General features: G+C 31.1%; 1 protein-coding gene across 1 annotated transcript in view; it reads right to left on the bottom strand.

The window, feature by feature from the left end:
* LOC139097139 (homeotic protein labial-like) overlaps positions 1-23,220 on the bottom strand; it is a 28,356-nt gene that overhangs the window by 3,853 nt on the left and 1,283 nt on the right. The window lies entirely within an intron of this gene.

Below are 23,220 nucleotides of genomic sequence, written 5' to 3'. Positions count from 1 at the left end.
ACGGGACTTATTCTCATGGAAATGTCTATTGGGATTCAAGCATAAGTGATGTTAAATGATAATTGTAATTATATGACCATCTTCTTTTGACTCATAAGCGTCAGATTGGGATATTAACATGAATAGATGCTTTACTCATATTCTACCAATAGCTCTAAGTATACTGCCGTAAATTATACTGCTCATCGGCCAATACTCAATACAATAACTCGAATTTGACATTCTAAAATAGCACAGATCGGCTAATCATTCAAAAACCTGATCTTATTCAGGTGTGACTCGGACTTGGAGCAGGATTCAATTTAGATCAGGCAGCATATCAACGTCGCGTAGTCTGGTGATGGATTTTGAATCGATCAGCGACCTGTGCAATTCGGAATGGAGTCAAATTTTAATGATTGAGTTTCTAAGTAAAGCCGCATCAACTTTAAAGTCTGTCTAAACAGTCAAAACTGAATAATTGTTTAAATTAAAATTTTGTCAAGTTTTACAAGAACCTTTAATCGTTTAATGGAATGAGCATAATACCGGAAACCATAAGACTCGGGTACGAATCCCATTCGAGATAAATTGTTGAGAAGAGTCCTTTATTATACTTTGCTATCAAGGATTAAATGGGATCCACAGCTACACTAGGGCTTTTCGTGGGTAATGATTATTTAAAAAGCGAGATCGGGTTTTTCATCGTTATTGCTCGATGCAAGTCATGTCTAGGTGGTGCATTGCAACCATTAAACTCTATTTGTTATGTTGTTCTGCTCAAAACATTTTCAGCTGTTCAACCTTAAAATTTGAATTCCTTAAATGTAGACAATGCTCTAATTTGAATAAAGCAGGACATATAAAAGCTAGACGTCATTTATAAACAACCTCAAAGGTACCCAAACAATCCGCTTAAGTCACCAACATCCCATCCCAATTCCCTCAATACTCATCAATATCACCAAACATCCACAATTCATTCTTCTTCTTTTCTAACCCCTTTTATTTCATTCATTTACACTCTTTTAATACTCAACAATACTGACCATTCAAAGGATTAATTTATTGTGTCGATACATACATCAACCCCGATCATCAACAGTCCATGTTGACAGATTTGTTCATGTCCAAATCTAATTAACAGATTAACAAAGATTTATTTCTTTTCTAGCATTATTGCTACTCAATGACTATGCTGAAAAAGTGAGAATTATAGACGGGCGCCAAGCGACAACATTAAGGTCTGAACTATGCGGACATTATTATCTATTTCTATGTACAAATATTCTACGAATGTTACCATAGGATTCACAAATTCTTATCAAAAAACTAATCAATAAATATCAATTTTTTTGAAAGAAAAATATTTGGATATATCATGACATGGTTAGTACGTGTACAGTAGTCGAATACACTCTGTTAACTGTCAATCATAATTTTTTTTTCGAGGTTTGTAATCAGTTAATAGATAAAATGACAAATATTTCCAACGATGTGCTCATAATTTTTCGATGATATAGACAAAAAAATTTCTTTCTACTTTTTGTGGCTGTTGTTGCTGGTTGTTCTGGTTACTGAACATTACTTTTCTTGTTGTTGGATGTGAGAAAATAATGAAAAAATAAAATTTGAAATGTTTGCTTAAAGAATTTTTGTTATTTACACTCGTGTTTTACAGGAGCTATCTATTTTCTATGAATTATTTACTCTTTTTTTTACTGTCGATGACGAAAGTTTGCTTGTGATACAAATTGATTTGTGAATGAGAGATTTTTAAATAGAAATCACGTCATTTGAATTGGACTGAATTTGCTTTTTTGTGGTGTTGAAGTGGAATGAGACCTGAGGTATCATGTTACATATATCTTGGGAAATCTGTTAAAATCAGAATAAAGTCTCTGTAACTGACCCAAATAGCACAAGTCGGTTAATTGATCCAAAAGATGGAATCAGAACGTTGTGACTCTGACTTGAAGCAAGAATTAGATATTAGAGTTGCGTCGACATTGGACTGGATTTTTGATTGACTAACCAACTTGTGGTATTCAAGTGAATGCATTGGAATCATATCAGAATTCCATAATTCTTGATTTTGTAAGAACTTGGTTTTAATTCTCATCAGAGACTTAAACGTAGCATAGAACAGTATTACTTAGAATAGAATTACTCGACAATTTATTGCGTCGCAAAGCGATTAAGCGAAGACTATTGTCGCTTTCAGAGTTCCTCGAGAATTGACTCTACACTTAGAAGTACTCTAAATATACTAAATTTTGGATCTTACATGATGCATTAGATTTGAAAATTTTTAGAGTGGAACACATTAAAATTTGAATTTCGATTGAAATGAGCTATCGATTATTATGACCATATTAACAAATCAGAGATGTCGCGAGTTTGTTATACTTTACGGAGTATAGTTCGATTAGCATTGACATAAAATGTTGTTCATAACACAATTATTCTCACGATCCTTCTTTATTACTTGTCTTTTGACGATATACGCAAAAAACGCTTTATTTGGACATTGTTGGATATTTTTTCAAGGACATAGGCATTATGTAGAGACTTTGGGATGGTACAACAGATCATCCATATCAAGTGCCAAAGCTAATGAGTGAAAATGAACCTTAAGTTCAAACAAGATTAAATTTGAATTTCTTTTTTTTTCAAAAATTTTTCAAGTGCCAATTTTGCTTTAAATAAAATTTACATTATATTTTATTCTATTCTTCTAGCCTTTACTAGAATCACTAGTCTTTTCATTTGTGCCTTGAACTGATTGGATCTAATATGTTTGTGAAATTGTATTAATCAAAATTGTGCTTAAAATCAGAATATTTGATAATTACTCCAAGTTAGTCATGACCAATGATACTGTATAGTGTTTAAATGATTAAAAATTGTGTATTTGACTTCAAAATGATTTGATTTGGTTTAAAATCCTATCTTTAAATCTGCATTCGACGCTTTTGCAGTACAAGATGGCTTTCCGAACTTCCCGTCGGGATGCGAGAAAATTGTCATAAAATCAACAAACTTCAATATTCGCAACAAATTCGATTTTATATGCTTAAAAATAGATAATTCTATACAAAAAACATCTAATTCTATAAATCATATCCATAAGTATTCCAAAAATTTGCTCATGCTCATCACAATCCTCATCTCCATCTATTCCCAAAGAAATTAACAAAACACACAAACAAAAACTACCATTTCAATTAACTCCCAAGTGATTTCCCAAAAATACTCATCATTTATAGTCACGCATGCCTATTTTACCAAAAACTTTTCATTAGATCTTTTCATAAATTCTGTTAATTTGATTATTTACGTGATCATAGAAGCATGAAGATGCCTAGACATGGCAAAAGGTGTCTTTAAACCAAGAAGTGTCTATTTAATCAAAAAAATGTCTATCCTATTTAAACAAAAGGTGTTCCTTAATCTCATATAAAACTTTATCACCTCCCATAGTGAAATAAATCCTCACACATTAAGTCTAATAGACAAACAAGTTTTAGCACTCAAAATAATGAAAATTATGCAATTCCTGGCAATAAAATTCTTCCCTTCAACACAGACTCCGAGAGCAGTGAGAGAAAAACTTGTGAATTTACAATTGGAAAGACTCAATTAATCAATTTTGAATGTCACGAATGAATCCGAGAAGCCGCAACTTGAATAAAAGAAGTTCAATTTTGATTATTGTATTTTTTAAAAAAATTTATATTTGAGATGAAAAAATAATGGAAGTAAAGAAGGAGATTGTGGATTATAAGAAGCATTTGAGTGAATTAGAATCAGAAGTTGGAATTAGAAGCTACTGGAGTTGATATAATTTTATAGATGGCTAAAAAGCGCAAAGGACTCTTGGAAAGAGGCTGCTGACAGTGAAATATGATTTAAATGTACTTTTGGGTCACGCTCCTTAACAACCTCTGATAGCTCAGTAGGTAAGAGCACTTAACATGTAATCGAGAAGTTGCAATTTCGAATCCCACTCAAGCTATGTAATGAACACCTGGATACAGAAAAGAGGTTTAAGTGTGGTTTATGTCGCTTCCCCAAACAACACTCGGTAGATCCGTAGTTCAATGGAAGAAGCATGCTACCGGTTATTGTAGGATTTGGGGTTGATTCCCAGTCGGACTGTGTTATGAGCACTTTATCGAGAAAGAAGGTTTAAGTATGCTTTGTGCCAAACTTCCTAACGCTCTCCGGCAGCTTAATGGACTGCGGATCATCCTCCTGGTAATCATAGGGCATGGGTTCGAGTCTCTTTTCAGACTATGTAGTGAAAAATTGTACCTTAAAAGTAGTTTGGCTCCGAACATAGCTTCATGCTACTATTTAAAGGCGACCATGGATCACAAATTGGCTTTACAATCCAGAGTTGCAAAACGGGCTGCTGTGACAGGCAAAAACCGTACAAATTCTTGATAATTTGTATGATTTTTCTTAGAATCAGTTTTGAAGCTCTGTTACAGCCATCAAATTAAGTATGCTTTTTAAGCAGTTACATACTATACATGTAGTACTGCATGTAAACACCCATTCCCCAAACTGCCTCACAACAGCTTAGAATCTCCCTCAATATCCAGCTTACAAATCTTTCAAACAAATATTTGATTTTATTTCTTTTCATTTCATTATTCGTTAACCATAAAAGAGAAGAATGAGAATAAAGGAGGAATAAAAAAATGCTGTAAAGTGTCTTTCATTATTGAAATTGACGGAAAATATGATTTTTAGACATTCTGACTGCCTCTCTCGCGCGTACTCATGACTTGTTTCATTTCATTTAATTATTTAAAAAACCTACAATTCAAATGAATGTAAAGCGAGGATGACGTTTTGAGGCACAGCACACAGCACAGCAAGATACTACTGCTGTATACACAAATGTTCATATCTAGAAGTCCCCACAATTTGATATGGATGAATAAATCTCAAAATCATTTATTGCCTTAATTGATAAATTATTAATCGATTAAAATGTGTGCGATGCAAGATAATTAGCAGGAAAATAACACCTAATTACGTGATAATTTTATTTGGCGAGTCTCTTAATCAGGCACGTGACTGCTTGTTGCTAAACTTACTAAGTAAACCTCATCGAACATTTTTTTTTTCGATTTTTTGGAGGTACTTGAAGTGCTTATTGACATTATTTTCACACTCTATACTTTTTATCGTTTCATGTTATGCGTCAGTAGCTGAATTATTATAAATATATGTGAAAAAATTGAACTTTGTTAGTCTCGCTTTTTGAATGCCTTATCATTACATTCACACTCTTAATTTTCTAGTTTTTTTGGCAAAATAATTGGATATCTTATTGGAGCTGTTTATTGAAAAAATTGGCTATGATATGGCTTTCTTGGAAGAAATTCCAATGGAATTAGTTGTTATCAAGTGGGTGAGATTAGCAAGGTTCGTTTAAATGGCGTCTAGACAGGGCTTTTAATGCTTGTATTAAGGAATACACCACATTTAATTTCTGATTTAAGTAATTTAGAGAAATTTATAGTGAAATCGACCTTATTGAGATTCTTCAGCGTATTTTTGTTCCAGCGATCAGTAATTGGTTAATAAATAAATTGGTTTACGATAATAGCTAATTATAGAAGGATTCTAAAGATTTGGTGGAATGAAAATCCAGAAGATTGGTCTTTGAATGTAAAGCTTCTGTCAAAAGCAGGTCATCAAGAAATCCATATGGAGATACAGGCGAGGAAGTACTACCAAAGGGGTCACACACCTTGAAAGAGGAATACCAGAGAAAATGTCATTGTTGGGACAGAAACCTCCTTAGATTAAAATCTGATAGATACAGAAAACTTGAGCAAATTAGGTGACAGATTTAGATGGACACCCTTAACTTACTTCACTGGCCGAACAGATCAATTGTGATCTATGACCTCCCTTAAATGCCGCCTAAAACTAGCTCTATCGCCGGCTACCGCTTGCCAATTTCTGATTCCAAAAGCTATTCTATCTCGATCGACAACTTTTTTGAAAACCCTTTAAGTAACAATTAAATAAAGTGTTTAAAGATAATTATTTGCCGTCGCCAAAATAAAACGATGGCACAGAGCTAATGATTCTAACAAGACCTTTCTACGATGCCTAGTTGTTTGAGATCTTAAGCCTTAAATATTCGGATTTCATTTTAATTTCAAAATAAATTTGATATTTTTTTTTTTCATTTTGCAAATTAAAATTGGGATTTTGAAGATTTTTAAGGTTTGTTGCATTTTGTATAACTTCATCTAGCCATAAATCTCTAGATTTGTTAAAAAATTATCAAAAATAAACTCATTTTATGCCATAAAAGCAAATTCAATATTTTTGATAATTTTAACAAATTTAGGGTTTTTAATTGAATTTCTACAAACTGTTACAAACCTTAAAAATCAGAGAATTCAGTCAAATTAGTTTAATGAAAAAATACAAGTTGTTGATTTTCTATATACTTAAGTTGGTTCAAGTCAAGTTTAAGTGCCAACAATCCCAATAATTGGTCAATCACGAATCATTATCATGATGATCCCAAATTATTCTTTATCAAATCCAATTAGAAATGAGTATCACCAATTAACACTAAGTATCTTACTAACTTCTTCCTTAAACGGCTATCAACTATTTCATATCAAATCCAAATATTCAATTTTCAATTTTGTGCGTACTTGAGTTTCAAGTAGAAATATTTTATTGAATAAAAATGTTTAAAAACTCATAAAAAGTCGACGTCTAAATGTCTCAGTAGGAAATTTATAATCTGACAATATTTTTAAAAATTTTTACAGCATAAGCAAACATGTTTACTTTTTTTTTGTTGTCATTTCCTTTCTGAATGGAATTTTATGTCGAGTTGAGTATAATTTGCACATAATTTTTTTTTTCCCTTATGTTATCGACAAAGAAAGAAGAATGATTGATTTTTTTTCGTAGAATATTTGAATTATTAAGCAACCTTAAGAAATTACTTTTTATATATTTTGTGACTCTATCTTGCTGAACTCGTTGTATTAATGTGTTATAAGAAATAACAATTTTCATTATTTTTTAAGCTGATAAAAATGAGTTTATGCTACATGATTTTGCAATAAGGTGAAGTATGTATGGAATTTGTGGTGAGATAAAATAAATTTTAGTATGCAGAATTTTTTGAGTTTTAAAGGAATTTAAATTTGGTATTTTAGTGCGCATTCAAAATTGAATAAAATTAAAAATTTAGTTTTTGAAATGAAATTGAATTTAGATTCAAAAAAATTTTAAATTTAATTGAAAAAATTTTAAATTTTTAAATTTAAATTGAAAACCAATTTTTAAATTTTTAAAACAAATTTTTAAAATTTCAAACAAAATTTGAATTGAAAACAAATTTTTAAATTTGAAATAAAATTTTAATTGAAATTCAATTTTTAAATTTCAATTAGATTTTGAATTGAAAACAAATTTTAAATTTCAAAAAATTTGAATTTCAAAAATTTTAAATTTTAAAAATCAAAAAATTTTGTTAAATTTTGTCAAATAAATTTTGAAAAGAAATTTTTAAATTCAAACTATTTGAATTGAAAACAAATTTTGAAATTTCAAAAATAATTTGAATTGAAAACAAATTTTTAAATTTCAAAAAAAAATTAAATTCAAAGCAAATTTTTAAACTCAAAAATAATTTTTAAATTTAACTTTGAATTTTAAGTTTTTAAATTTGAAAATATTTTTGTCAATTAAAAACTTAATTTAAGAAAAATTTAAAAAACTTATTTTAAAAATTAGTTTCAAATTCAAATTAAAATGAAAAAGACAAAAAGAATTTGAATCAAAAACTGACCGACGATATCAACAAATTTCCAAAATTTTCAAACGATCTGACCTCATCAATCATAAGATTGACCATCACATCCCAAAACAATCCCCGAATACCAGCTGGACAAAATGCAAAAAATCCCCCGCGAATCTCAAAAATATGTGCAAAAAAATTGATGGAAGTGAAATAAAATTTCTCTTCACTTCTTAAAGGGATTAAGAATAATTTATCAATTTTAAAAAATCAATACAGGTCGATTGAGACCTGAAATACCTCGAAAACATCTTAATAAAAAATATAAAAAAGTTTTTCATAAGAAAATTATTCAAACATGACACTCATGCCATACATTTCATATTCTTCTGTCTCCATTTATCTCTAGATGAAATCTTGACATAAAATGTAATTTAATTTATCACAATGCTCGGTTCCTCTCTGTATCATATTGAGCAATGATATTTTATTACTCGATACCTCTAAAGAAAGAGTCTTTAAAGCATGATATTTCAATTTGATTTTTTTTTTTGTATATTTGAAGGCACACCACGGTGAGCATTGAGTAGGAAGAAGAAGTAGTTGAAGAACAGGTTGAATTAAAATGAGAATTAAAAAATTAATTTTCAATAAAGTTCAGCTCATTTGAGAATGATTTTTTTTTGTAGATGAAATTGGTGAGGCATTCTTGATGTGTCATTTGAGATTGATCTAGATGCGATAAGACAGGAATGGACTCATTTACATGGGAAAATTTTTAATGAAAGAGTTTAATTTGAATAAGTTGAGATGATATTTGGATTTGTGGGGTATTAGTTGGATGATTTTTAGATTTCAAAGGTTTTTAAGAAATTTGATTAATTTTAATTTAGATAAAAGATTAATTTTGTTTTAAATTTAAAATTTTTTAAAATTTTCATATTTTAAATGTTTTCAAATTTTCAAATTTCAAATGTTTTCAATTGTCAAATTTCAAATGAAATCAAATCATTAAATTTCAAATTTCAAATTTTCAGATTTCAAATTTTTAAAATGTTTTCAAATTTTTCAAATTTCAAATGTTCAAATTTCAAATTTCAAATGGAATTAAAATTTTAAATATTTTCAATTTTTTCAATTTTCAAATTTCAAATTTCAAATGGAATCAAATCTTAGAATTTCAAATGTTTTCAAATTTCCAAATTTCGAGTTTTTTCAAATTTCAAATGTTTTCAATTTTTAAATTTCAAATGTTTTCAAATCTTTAAATTTCAAATGTTTTCAAATTTCAAATTTCAAATGGAATCAAATTTATAAAATTCAAATGTTTTCAATTTTTAAATTTCTTCAAGTTTAAATTTTTAAATTTCAAATGTTTTCAAATTTTCAATTTTAAAATTTTAAAATTTCAATTTTTTAAATGTTCAAATTTTAAATTTTTCTAAATTTTAATTCCTTGGATATTTTTATAACATTATTATTTAAAACTTAATAAATCCAAATCCACAAAAAATTCAATTCCCCTCAAGATCACATGGTTTACATTTCCGAACATTCAAAAAAATTGCCACTCAGTCTACTAACAATCATCCATTCAGTCACTTAGTCTATTTCATATTGAATTCAATATAGCAAAAAAAAAGTAAAAAATTTCATGAAAGATTCAATTCATAATCTCGACATTTATAGCCCCAATAAATTCGGTAGCTGCACTCATACTTGGCTGCAATCAAATCTTTATCACCCGAAATAAAAAACCTTGTTGACTTTTTTTATTTCTTTCCATACACACTCATAGTCTAACCTTCTTGAACATTTATTGCTATCATTTTTTTATGGATTTAAGGTGGCCAAATTGAAGTAATCTACAAATAGATAAGACACTTAAAAATAGCTTGTAATAGTATAATATACAGGAGCTAAGTCACAATTTTTGAATTATAAAGCAATCCAATTGCTAATAATAAAGACTTTTGTGGCTAATAATAGAAAGCTTAATTACATTGTTATCAAATTCGCAAACTTCAGGAATCAATAATCAATGTAATAATCTCAAGCTGATGCGGGAATTTTCTTTATCAAAAAAGCGTGACTTAATACGCAAGTTAATCGAGTTGTTGTGAAATTATTTTCAAGTTTTTGTTGTGAGGTTGGGTCTTTTAAGAGGAATTTTTTGTGATTTTTTTGAGTTGAAAGGCTTTAAATCCATAGCTGCGCATTTTATACCCGAGTGAAACAAATATAGAAGGCTTCACAACTCTAATAAATATTTAAGGCTCCGCTAAACCACTTTAACACAAAATACTTACTTTCTCACTTACTGAACCATGCTCCGTCAGACTTGGAGCCTAGGTTATTTCATCTGGCACTGTTACTGGCCACATCACAAAGCTTGTACAGATTCTCTGTTTTGACACCAAATAGAAGTCGTCTATTTTTGGCTACCATATGGACTATTAACGGAGGCAACCTTCCATTTGGTGTTAATAAAGGAGATTATACCTAGTAATAGACCGAAGAACTCCTGGAAGTAAGCAGTCGATAGAGAGAGCATTGCATTTGAAATTGGCAATTGACAGACAGAAACCTGCTATAGAATCAGTTTTAGGCGACATCTGAGAGAGGTCATGAATAAAAGTTGATCTGTGCGTCCATCGATATAAGTAAGTTATTAAAGGAGGTTTATGGGCTCGGAATATGTGTCAGGGGTATTATAGGTTGATCAGAACCGACCTAAGACTAAGATTCTAGAGAAAAAGAACACTTCTCCTCAATAAAGCCCTAGCGGGGTTCGAACCTGCGCCCTATCGATAGGTAAGCGTTCATATCAAGAGCTCTTACTTACTGAGCTACCGAGGGTCGTTAAGAAGTTTGGCAAAAATCACATTTAAGCCTTATTCTCTATTCAGTGCTCATTACACAGCTCTTATAATTTTATTTGACTAAAACATAGATTCATGTCAATCATTAATGGTTGCTCAAGCAAGAGTTTGTCAAATCTCGAGTGAAACAGACTGCAATAAGTCAACCGCTTGTCAATTTATAGACTTTAAATTTGAGTAACCAGACAAGAAATGGCCAGCCTAGCTAAGCAAGTGGAAGCTAGCGAAAGAGCCAGCTTTAAGTGACACCTGAACTTACCACTGTATGAAGTCATAGATTACAATTGAAGTAAGTAAGTAAATTGGCATCACCCAAATCTAGCCTTGCCTCAGCTTAATCAATGCTGTCTGCCAATACCCAGCTATTGCCTTTACTACTGCCTTTGCTTAGACATTGTCTTCAATTTCTCAGAAAATACATATTTCCCACAACAACAACAATAATTCCAAAAAATCATTGAAATTCAATTTCAAATCGATAATCTCAAAGCTAAAGCCATCAAGTCAAAAGACATTACATGATAAACATTCTATTCGACTGAATCTCTGAGAATAATCTACCAATTGAATTTTTAAAATAGAAGTTAAGATACATCAACAGCACACACACATTTTATATCTCTTATTACCAAGAAATTGCTTCTATTTCTTGAAATAAAAAGCCATTTTGTAGTCATTCTATCAAATTGAGTCTTATAACATACAATTGAGATTATAAATACACAGCGGTTTTGTTGTTGAGCTGTCTATCATGAGATCCATGAAATGAAACAGTATGAAACAGCCGTCAAATCAATTGATTTTTTATTTCTTATGCTGTATCTAATAGAAATATCATGGAAGCCATTTTCATTTCTATTTTGTTCCCGACTCTCTTTTATTTCTGTACTTTCCTCTATTGTGTGCCTTGATAAATTTATTATTTTTATTCTGTACACATTTTTTTTTTTTTTGTTCACTGTTCACACATACAGTCGTGTGTGAGTATAGATTTGTATCGTAAGAGAGAGAACTACTTGAGGCTAATCCGTAAAATGTTTTTGTTGGATGCAGTTTGAAAGGGTAAATGGATGGATTTTTGATGCAGTTTGTCTGGTGTATGTAGCTTGGTCAGAATCTGGTAAAGGCTAGGCTAGGTAGAATTTTTTGAAACAGAACCGGGATTATTGTCGAATTTGAGTAAAAAAAACGGGATATGAACGAAAATTTGAATTATTTCCGGCTATTTCCAGCAGAAAAAACAGGGATTGTCTCTATAAAAAGGAAAAAAAGTGTCAGCCTAATTAGAGCTCCGTTGCGTCACATGGATCACAATTGATCTGTACGAACAGTGAAGTAAATAAGTCCATGCGACAAGATTCAGTGAAACCGCACTTTCTGCTATTAAAATTAGCCGAATTCAGTCGTTTCGGTGCCATTTGGGCAATTGAGCATCATGCCGTTTCTACAGCAACCTAGCAATGCCCTAGCAAGCAACCTGGAAGGACCTTTCAACGATCTACAAGCTTACAGAACTAGAACATCTAATCCATGCCCATCTGAACCCTAAATTAGACTCTTCATCACAACTTCTAAATGCGCCATCAATATTCAACCTTCACACATCCCAACTCGTCTCCATTTCATCCTTATCGTCTTGCTGTGAAGCATTTTTCCCCTTTTCATTTCATATTTAACATTTCTATTACTCTCACCATACACGTATATATAATTTTATTCCATTGTAATTTTCATCTAAGGCAATTCTTTTATCCCTACGATATGAACAACAAGAGCATCAGCAGCAGCTACAACAACAATAATAATAATAAAAAGTGAATGAGGGTCGTCTGAAGCTGTCATGCACATTAATGCTCAATCCCTAATCCAAAGTTATACAGTTCTTATTCGTACGTACAACAGCAATAGGAAGAAAAACATGAAAACTGTGAAATTTCTTTATCCAAATATAACATATATTATTCATTGTTAATGTACACATGCTCAATATTCAATATTGATATTATGTATGACCGCCATTTTTATATGTTAGACTAATGCTTGATGCTAGTTTGCAGATGATGAAGATTTTGGTGAATTTAAGTATTTTGCGCTCAAATTCCATTCCTCCAATTGCCATTTTTGATCTAATTAAGCTTATTCCTCTTGATTGAATTGTTTACTGCCAATTTTTCAAGTGTTTTTGGAAATACCAAATGAACTTTAATCAGTCAAAACCATCCAGAGAAAATCAGATTTTTGTTGATTTGTCTGGAATATTTAAGAATACGATAATTTTTTCTAGCTTTTACCAGATGTAACGGAGATTGTTCTTTGAAGATATAATCAATTAATCAAACTGTTACAGAGTTAAATGTTTTTGATAACGGAATAGATTAATAATTTTTGATTAAAGGTTTTGAATGACGTAGAAGTTAAATTGAGTGAAATTTGAGAATTTGAAATGGAAAAAAAGAAATTTTCGACAATTTTCGAGTCGTTTAGTCAGATCAAATTGAGCATCTTGCTGGATTAATCCTAAGATGAATCTATAATAGCTTCGTTACTTTTTAGATTAAATTCTTCATTTTAGTCAGATTTTATCTGTCAAATCTAAAAATACTGTGTACTTCCCTCACAATCATTCAATACTGAATTCTACAATTTTTCTTCGAAATATCCAGAATTTCCATCCAAATTTATCGATTCCGTCATCAACCAAAAAATAGAATCAAATTTTCATAATTATTTACAATCTGTCTCAATAATCAAGTTCAAGTTTGAAATAATTATCAGGAAAAAAGTAAAATTGATTTCAATCATGATAGCCAAATTTAGCCTTCTAGGTGTCGTGTGAACCTCTTTATTTGCACAGTCAGCAACAAACAAATTCTTATTCTTTATTAATTTTTAATTATTTAATAAATCATACGACGCTTCTGTCTGTCTTGAAATGCCCAACAAAACAATATTTCAATTAATTTTTTTTTCAGGTATTGTGGTATGAGCATGAGCACAATAAATCACATGCTAATTAAATACGCAAATATAGACGAAAAACAACAGTCAGAAAATATTCAAATAGTAAGAAATTAATGGTTTAGTTTCATAATGACAGGTCCTTAATGAGAATTAATTTTACGTTTCACTCATGACTTTTGACTAATCTTTGTATACAGTCACAACTCAAATGAATCCCTTTATGCATATAAAATTACAGTTCTTTCCAGTTACACCAAAAAAAATCAGCATTTTCGGGCAATTTCAAAAAAAGTTTTAGTGTGTGTGAAAATGGAAATAAGGAATTACATACAACTTAAAGCCTGACTTGTGACAGCATTGTAGAAAAGAAAAATATATAAGTCAAAGATCCTTATCGTACAGTCACTTGACGGCATAATAATTTTCTACGTTCACATCACTTGTCACGCGACAAATTTACATTAGTCAGAACTTTATATTTGCTGGAGTTAAAAAAACATAAAATAACAGTTTGATGAGGGGATTTGCGGGAAGTTTAAGGATGTATTAAAATTAAATAAAAAATTATAATTTGAGCGCTTATCAACATTTTGACATTAAAAGAATTTCGCATTTGTTGAGTGAATTTTGTTAGAAATTTCATGCAGAATTTGTGGAGATTTTACAATTATTAGCAACATTCAATCCAATAATCGAAATTGGTTAATCAACCAAAAAATGCACCCAGGACAGCGTGATTGAGTGAAGGTTTTTAAAAACTTAAGTTCTAACGAATTTTAGAATTTTAAATCAAATTTCGCATCTTTTTTGTTTTGCATCTTATTTTTTCGTCCACTTCGAATTGTATTTTTGATTTTAAAGAGCCACAATCGCATATTTTGTGAGTTTTTCACTTTGATTCATAAGAAAAAGATGGCAAGAGTTAAATTCAAATAGTTTTAATGAGTTTATCACATTTTAAGTTAGAAAAAAATTGAGATAAAAATTTACATCACTATTTTGTCTATAAAATGTATTTTTGCATCATTTTCCAAAGCAGCAGTTGCCAAAGAGCCGTCGACTCGGATTCTATACGGACAAGAGTCGATTTCAAACTATAATATCATTTATACCAACGAATAATCGAGATTCAATGACTTCACACTGTCAATTCCAAAATTAAGACACCAATTTCCCTTCAAAACATCAGACGACATCAGATCATTCAAAAAATATTTATGACAATATTTCCAAACAATAAATTATATTATTAAATTCACTTTGTGCAATATTGAAAAGGAAACACAAGTCAACATTCAAAAAATTTCATTATTTTCTTATTTACATCTTTGCATTTATAATTTCCTTCCGTTCAAGTTTCTTCTTTTTCCTTCATTAAAAATAATTTCTGACTCGTCTCATAAAACGTCTCAACAAAAATAAAAAAGTCCACCCGCGTGTTGCGAGTGAGGGAGCAAAGAACACACATAGAAAATAAATAAAATAAAGTAAAGCTAGTGTAAGTGACTAATTAAAATAAATCAATAAGTAGCCAAAATGTAAGCACTATTTTGACCATGAATTTCCCGTTCTTATTTCCATTTGTTGACGACTTAGAGTTCGTTGATTCTTACAGAAACATGAATGTTGGAAGTTGAGGTGTAGGGAAGAATCTGAAGGGATGGTGGCTTGGGAATAGTTTGGAATTGAATAATCTGCTGTGATGTTGCCTCAAGGACACTGTAACGACTGATTATGATACATTTAAGGAGAAATAAGCGGTTTGACGCCTTGTGCCTAAACTTATTTAGGTTTAGATGCTAGAATATTGAAAGCAGCAAAAAAGCGGCATTGGTCATGTAGTCAGAGCATCGGACTAACGTTCTAACGACCCGGGTTCAATCCCAGGGAAAGTCTAGTTGGATTCCGATACTTTTTTCGCTGTTCTAGTCTAGGAATAGGTAAATATTTGACATTTATATAACTTGGCATAGAATATCAAGTTTATAACTAGACGTGTGACCTACTAATCGAGCCCTGTTCCACTTGGAAGTTTAACTTCTGATACTATCATCCTAGCCTAGAATGTAAATCTTGTTTTGAACGCTTGAGATCTGTCTAAGAATTATGAAATAAGGAACATGATGCAGAGTTAAGTCTTCAGACATTAGAATCCTACTTTTGGGATTGATATCTCTTCCAATGATATAGAACGATACGAATTAAACCTTTTCGGAACAGCACAAGTCAGCTAATTGTTTCAGAATTCGATCTAAGACCGGCGTGAATAGATGCTAAATTCGGTTTGAATCCGGCACCATGTCAGAGTCACGTCGGCACAACACCAGTGTTCATTAAAACAGAATGTTCCTGCATCAAGCCAGCGTGACTCTGACTTGGTGTCGGATTCAAGTTCAATTAATCGACTTGAGTATCAAATAATCTTAGTATACGAGTAGAATAAAGAACAATTCCAATAAAAGCGTGTAAAAGTACCAAAAAAACCGACCAAGTCACCAAAAATCCATCTCATGATCCTAATTCTACTGCCAAAAATCAATATCTTCAATAATCCTGCATTTGCTCTGCGTTCTAAAACAACATTCAACCCAAGAATCCAAAAAACTACCTCTAATCCCTTTCATTCATGTCTAATCCAAGCTTCCATCCCCATATTCATAAGATAACCCTTTATTCGTGTCACACAAAATAAAAAAAAATCCAAAAGAAGAAGAAAAAAAAGGAAAAGAAAAATTGAAATAAAGTTGTTAGTTGCCACAATAAAGGTGCCGTATTTATTTGGTATTTATTTAATTAATCAATTTTTCATGTTTGGACTATCATCATAATATAATAAAAATGAGAATCAAAAAGGAAGACAAGAATGAAGAATAAAAAAAAAAAAACGAGAAGTGGAAGCAGTAAAACGAAAATGAATTTTTGTGTAGGTTTTTGTGTGTGAGGAGCCGCGACTATTATTTAATTTCTTGTCACTTTATCTCCCCCTTCCGCATGATTAATAGGACACGACAATGAAATTAGAGTGAGGAGTCACTAGACGATGACTTAATTGAAATTCAAGTTTTGGTCATGTCACTTACTTTTATTTCTCTTTTATTGCTTCTTATTCCATCCAATATCTTCATTAGCTTGATTTTTTCTATAGATTTGATGGATGAGTTTTGTTGTTGATCTGTTGTCCGTTTGTTGGATATTACTTAATAGTTTTAATTGTAATATATTCTTATGGATATATAAATCGAAATCAATTAGATCAGTAGTTGTTGTTTTTATGTGTGTATAAAGGGAATCAGACACTCTTTTGATGGATTTTAGAATGTAATGAGTTGGGTTTGTAAAAAAAACTAGAAATGAAATTGGATACCTGAAATTTTTTGTGAATTTTAAGTTATGCGCGGTTTTGGAATGTTTTCTTATAATTTATGACTAGAAATGGCTAAAAATAGCATTAAGATTGTGTTGCTGGATCTGTGAGTTGATATGTAATTACTTGAGTTCTTGGAGTGAGGCCACTTTAAACCTCGTTAATTAAGACCAAATAAAAGCCGCTCCTGATCGGTATCAATTTGACTGAGTCTATACATATGGCTGTTTAGCAGAGCCTTAAAACTCCGTGACGGATCCTTTTTTATTTGTGAAGTTCGGGTAAAAAAGAATATTAAATCATTGTTAGCTTTATTAAGGACGTAGGAACCCTTCATATAGCAGTTGGAATGGGAAAACATGGTCTCCAAAAGGAGTATTTAGATGGATCATATAAAGTCACGGATTGCACTTAACCTAACCTAACCATGTCACCCCTTACACTAATCACACCAATCTTATCATCTCACGGATGGAGACTGTCAATTCAAGCCATAAAGTGGGATGGAATTGAGTGAGGCGCAGATTAATATAGAGCTACTTAGCTTAGGAATCCGTAATCCTTAAATTCTAGCTAAGAAACCCAACTAGAGAGCAATACTAGAACAAACAACCATGACTAGGGTTAAAAAGGATCTGAAGGAGCTGATGGATCACAATTGATCTATAGAAAGTCAATCATATGAGCAAATAGGTCGTTCATTAGCGAACCTTAGATTCTGTTCTACTAGATTTAGGCTTGAAATTTACAACATTGCATTAGTATAGTAATTTGAAGTGCTTAAATCCAATATATAAGCACTAATGATGCATGATTCAAAAAGTATTCTAGCATAGCTACCCAAAATGACACCCTTGAACATAAAATTTCCCATTTCATTCTTCCTAATGCGTCTTCATCCCGAATATCTACTCAAAAGCGTCCCTTAACTCATCTCCTACTTCATAATAGATCAAAAAACAAGAAAACAGTAAAAACTCAAACACAAAAATCAAGAAGCATAAAGAAAAATAATAACAAGTGATGTAATGTAAGATGCTTCAGTTGCATAATGTATTTAGTTTAATGCTTAATACATTTATTTTCAGCAATCATAAAATATTGACATAAGAAGAAAGTATTCAAAATTCAAATATTTGTCAATCGACAAAAGTCGAGTGAAATTGAATGAAATGGAACGGAAAGGAAGGAAATAAAGGAAATTTTATCAGATGGTGGTGAGTTATGCAATATATTATTTGATACTTATTTACACAACATCTGATGATGATGATCTTTTTTGCTGTTGTTGAAAATGATCCCTCTAATACATACAAATAAAAATATGAAAGAGATATGCTGAAAATAAAAATGTTTTTTGCGTCCTTCTCGGCTTCTCGTTCTTCCGATGTAAGTTAAACAAATGAATGGAAAAAGGGCAAGTTTGAAAGTCCTGAAGTTGGGTGGGGGGTTTTAGAGCGCATTTTTAGTCAGTGTTGTTGAAACTGTGTACTGTCAAAATTTTTGGGAATGCTATGAACCGTATGACGTGTACGATCTTATTCGAGGATTACCACCAAGATATGCCGTGACAAGTTTAAGTCAAATTATAGTGTTCCGTAAGCTGCAGTTAAGGATTTCGAATTTTTTTCATATTTTTTACACAATTTTCAGGTTGATTATCTTCAAATTAAATAGAATTTATCCAAAAATATAAAACAGTAGTAAGCAGAAGTTAGCAGAAGTAGCCGTTATATTCCGGAACAGAGACCTATTCAATCACTTTATTAACGCTCTACGATTCACAGTGGATCAATAGGAACCAATCACCATCATCATCAAAAATATGACAACTAACCTCCAAAAAAATAGAAGCCTAACCTACAAAATTGAATTCTAACCTCCAAAATAGAAGCCTAACCACATTTGAGAGATTAGTAATCAACATAAGTTAAATGCCCAAACAACACAACTTAGTATAGTCATCATCATGGGAATGATATGTTTGGATGTTTGTAAGGCGGGCTATGTAGTTCGGAATGACGGCCTATAGCATCATAGGGACTACATTGTGAGTTTAGGATGCTGATATACCTAATGAACATTCTGAATGTTGAGAAGAGCGTTACTTTCTGAAGTGTGATTTTCAATCCAGAGTGGCATCAAATGATCTAGAGTGACATTTCGACCGTGGCTTACCGCCAAGGAATATCTTGTCACAATAAACTTGAAACAACACTGCTATTGACCCTTCAAGACAATCTGCACTCCAAAAAATCATCCACATTCATCCCAAAAAAACGCATCACAAAACCAACAACTAGAATCGATAGAAGAAGAAGGAAGAAGAGAAAAAATGTCAATTGACTCACTCACTTGGGACAAAAAAGTAAATATTTAAAGAATGAAACAACAACTCAAGATTAAATCGATATCGATATCATAATGCGCATTAGATCAGAAAATATTATTAAGATTTACTTTTTTTTTATATTTCATCTCTTCTGTTTCCACAAAAGATCAGTTACGAGACATCAAAACAGTCTAAATGTCGCCGGATATTTTTTTATTTGGATGTCGTTTGACGAAAAGGTTGAAGTATTTTTACAGATAATAAATAAAAATATCACTGGCATCACTTTTTGAATGAATTTCATCCAGCATTAGTGTTCAGTCAGATTGTTTTAGTTCGGTCAGTCAGTAATTAGGTAGTCATGCGTGTAAGCTTTTTTTTCCTTCTCAATTTTTCGATATAGAAATTTAAGACTTTTTTTTTATGTTTGTTTGGCATGTGGACGAGATTTGTAGATTTTATTTCTATTTCAGTTAATTATGAGTCATTTAAATTAGCAGGTGTAACAGCTTATAGACTATTAATTTGCGAATTAGTCGTGGTTATGTTTTTTGTTTGTTAAATTGTAGTTTAGATTTGTAAAGTAATGGGTTATGAGCTACTGTAGTTTGGTGCTTGGAGTTGTTTTGAGCCATTTTAAGTATAGGATATATATGCTGATATCCCTAACATACAATGAGCATACCCATCTAAATGAGCGTACTCGAGAGTATACACAATCAATACTGTTTAAAATAGATGTTTTGTCTCCTTAAGTAAGAAAAAAGAAGCTCAAAAACGTTAAGTTATTTATTATTCTTCAAATATTATTGATAATTATTAATGGCTAAAGCATTGAATTAAGGCTACCATTATGCAAAAAAAAAAAAAAAAACAATTGTCGCTAGTCATCCATGGAAAAACAAACGTTTTATTTTGAGTTTTGAACTCTGAACTTCGTCAAGTTTTAAAACTTTTACTTTATGAATCATTAATTTATTTAAATTTAAGTAATATATAAACTATAATATTATTTATGGAAATTCAATCAATAGAACTGGAAGATTTTAAAAAATGCAATTTTATTCAAAATTCTTAATCCACAGAAGTAGAAAATCAATTTAAAATAAGCCAATAAATTCTTTATTAACCGAAAAATGCAGAATTGACTATACTATAAATTAATGAATATCGAAAAGTTCTTAGAAATATTTTTAAAACGATAGTTCGAATCTTAAAAATAAACTAACTCAAATTGGAGATATAAATGAGGCTATGCTTTTTTTTGGTAATCAAATGTCATTAATGTAAACAAAATTTTAGCTTTATTTTTTCTCAAATTCAATAATATTTATATTCGCTTTGTTTTCAATTTTATCTGTAAATTGAACAACAATCAAATAGCCATCCCGCTGTGTTGTTAATGCTTCTATTGCCCGCTAATGTTCATTACTTTGATTGCAAGCTTAGAATGAACATGAAGGTTAAGTGTATGGCAGTATTTAGTGATAAATGAAGTGGTATACAGTTATTAGTTCAGAGTTTGAAGTTGAATTGAAGATTATATTAAGTTAAGTTGACTTATGAGATACAAGTAAGTTGAATAAGAATACTAATTACAAGCTTTGAGTAGAATTTTAGTTCTGAGTCGATTTCTAGGTTTAAGTAAACTTGTAGCTTTGAGTCGACTTGTAGCTCTGAGTCGACTTGTAGCTCTGAGTTGACTTGTAGCTCTGAGTCGACTTGTAGCTCTGAGTCGAATTGTAGCTCGGAGTCGACTTGTAGCTCTGAGTCGACTTCGAGCTATGAGTCGGTTTCAAGCTCTGCTTATTCCATCTGGGGTGTCAGAATTAGAAGCATAAAGCAGATCAAATTCAAATAAAGGATTTTCTTTGAATTATTTTTTGATGAAAGCCTTGTTATTGCCCAACAAAATAAGAAAACGGACTCGTACCGACTTGAATCACTACTTGACTTAATATCAGAGCTCGAGGACGATTTGGATAAAGTATGTCGCATCCATAATTCTACTTAAAATCAAGCTATGATTAATAATTTGTAACAAACCTTCGAACCAAAATTGCAACAAACACTTCCAAATTTTCTATTTTAAATTCTACAAAATTCGCATAGCTCAAAAAACTTCAAAGCTAATTCACTAAAGCTCAAATATTGCCCATTGTCCAAAACATTGTCCGATCTCAAAAGAATTTTTATTTTCAAAAATTCCACACACATATGGAATATAATTCAGGTTATAATTGAAATTTGATCATGGCAATTTACATGTAAAAAGATACAATCGCATTTTATAAAGAGACGCAAGCCGAGTCAAACAGACAGAAAATAAAGAAACTTCTTTTTTGGAAGTGAATTTAAAAACAATTCTTGGAATTGTTGAAATGAAAGGTTTTTATATATTTTTGTGAACATTGGAATTTAATGTTGACCGCACGAATAAAACGTTACATGTTTCCTTTAACGACAAACGATAAGCTAGCTATAGCTTCTTATTCCTAACCATCATAATAGCTTTATAATGTTTTGACATGAAAAAATAAATTCAAATACGTAAACGGAATGTCATAAAAATTCTTAGATATCGGCCATAAAGTAAGAAGGTAAGGACTAAAAGTTGGGTGCTGAGTCGACAAAAAAGAAAGTGTTGTGACAATTACATTTTAATTGCCATTTTTTCACATAATTCGACAAATATTGAAAATCTACATGCTATAGTCATAAACTTTTTTTTTATGTACTGGCTGTGTATTTTTGTGTCTATTTATGGTGGATAATTTAATATTTTTGGGGTGGCTATAAGATTGGGATTTTCGGGGAAGCTAATATTTAATAGCCCGAACGACACAAATGAGGAAGGCTTCACCATGGATCTTATAAGGCGGTTCCAATTTGGTGTTAATATAAGAGAGTTAGTCGCAGAGTGGCCAAACAGGCTTCTGTCACAGGCAAAAACCGTACAGTTTCTTAATAAAGTGTATGGTTTATTCTTACAAAACCATACAAATTATCAATAAATTGTACAGTTTTTGCATGTGAAAGGTGCCTGTTTTGCAACTCTGCGACTAAACCTCCTTTATTAACACCAAATGGAAGTCACCTTACTTGCTCAATGTTGGAGCCTTCTTTATTTGTGTAACTCGAGTAAAATATCCTAACAGACAAAGAGCATGAACTCGAGAGCTGGTTCACCTTAAATATGCTAGATGAGCAAGCTCGTTAGCATTTCTCTCAGCTTACTCTGCACTTGAGAGGAATCTCTTTGTGTGTAAGCGATATGAAGTGGATTTAGCCAAATTTGTCTTCAGGATATTGAATATTGATGCTTAAAAGCTAAGGCTGTGCCAAAAGTTGTGAGTTCGAATCTCAAGCAGAGAAAAAACTTGTGAGAGAAATCGTATTATTGATCATTTTTTGTATTTTTTTTTGTCCTCATAACTACACTCCGTCCCACTAATCTATTCATCCCAATATATCCCATCCAACCTTTATGTTGAAGAAAATAAATGTTTAAACATGAAAGCATACCTTAAATATTTGCGTGTGAAGAATTTTGTTTTCTCTCTTTTCTTTCCTTCTTTTTTTATTTTTACGAGAATTTCCATAAAGTAAAACATTCCTCCTCTCCCTCCTCGTCGTCTTCTATTTACATTATACCTTTTATATTCAATTTACTGACTCACACAACCACCCACTGTCCGACGGCAGGAACATTTGACATTATTTACGTCATTTTTGTATTGAATTTGACAATTGTTTTAAGAATAAGGGTTGAAATAAATCTAATTTAGTTATATTCACTTAATTAGTCTGTAATTTATTAATTAAATTTAAGGTTTTGATGTAATTTGGATGATTATCTGACTTATTTGATGAATTAATTAAGGTTTTTGCGAGAATTTGTGTT

Source organism: Chironomus tepperi, unplaced genomic scaffold, assembly GCF_022539635.2.
Source record: "Chironomus tepperi strain 1889 unplaced genomic scaffold, CSIRO-AGI_Ctep_v1 contig_414, whole genome shotgun sequence".
In the NCBI taxonomy this organism is placed as follows: Eukaryota; Metazoa; Arthropoda; class Insecta; order Diptera; family Chironomidae; genus Chironomus; species Chironomus tepperi.
The sequence above is the reverse complement of the archived record's forward strand: the minus strand, read 5'-3'. Positions and strand labels throughout refer to the sequence as shown.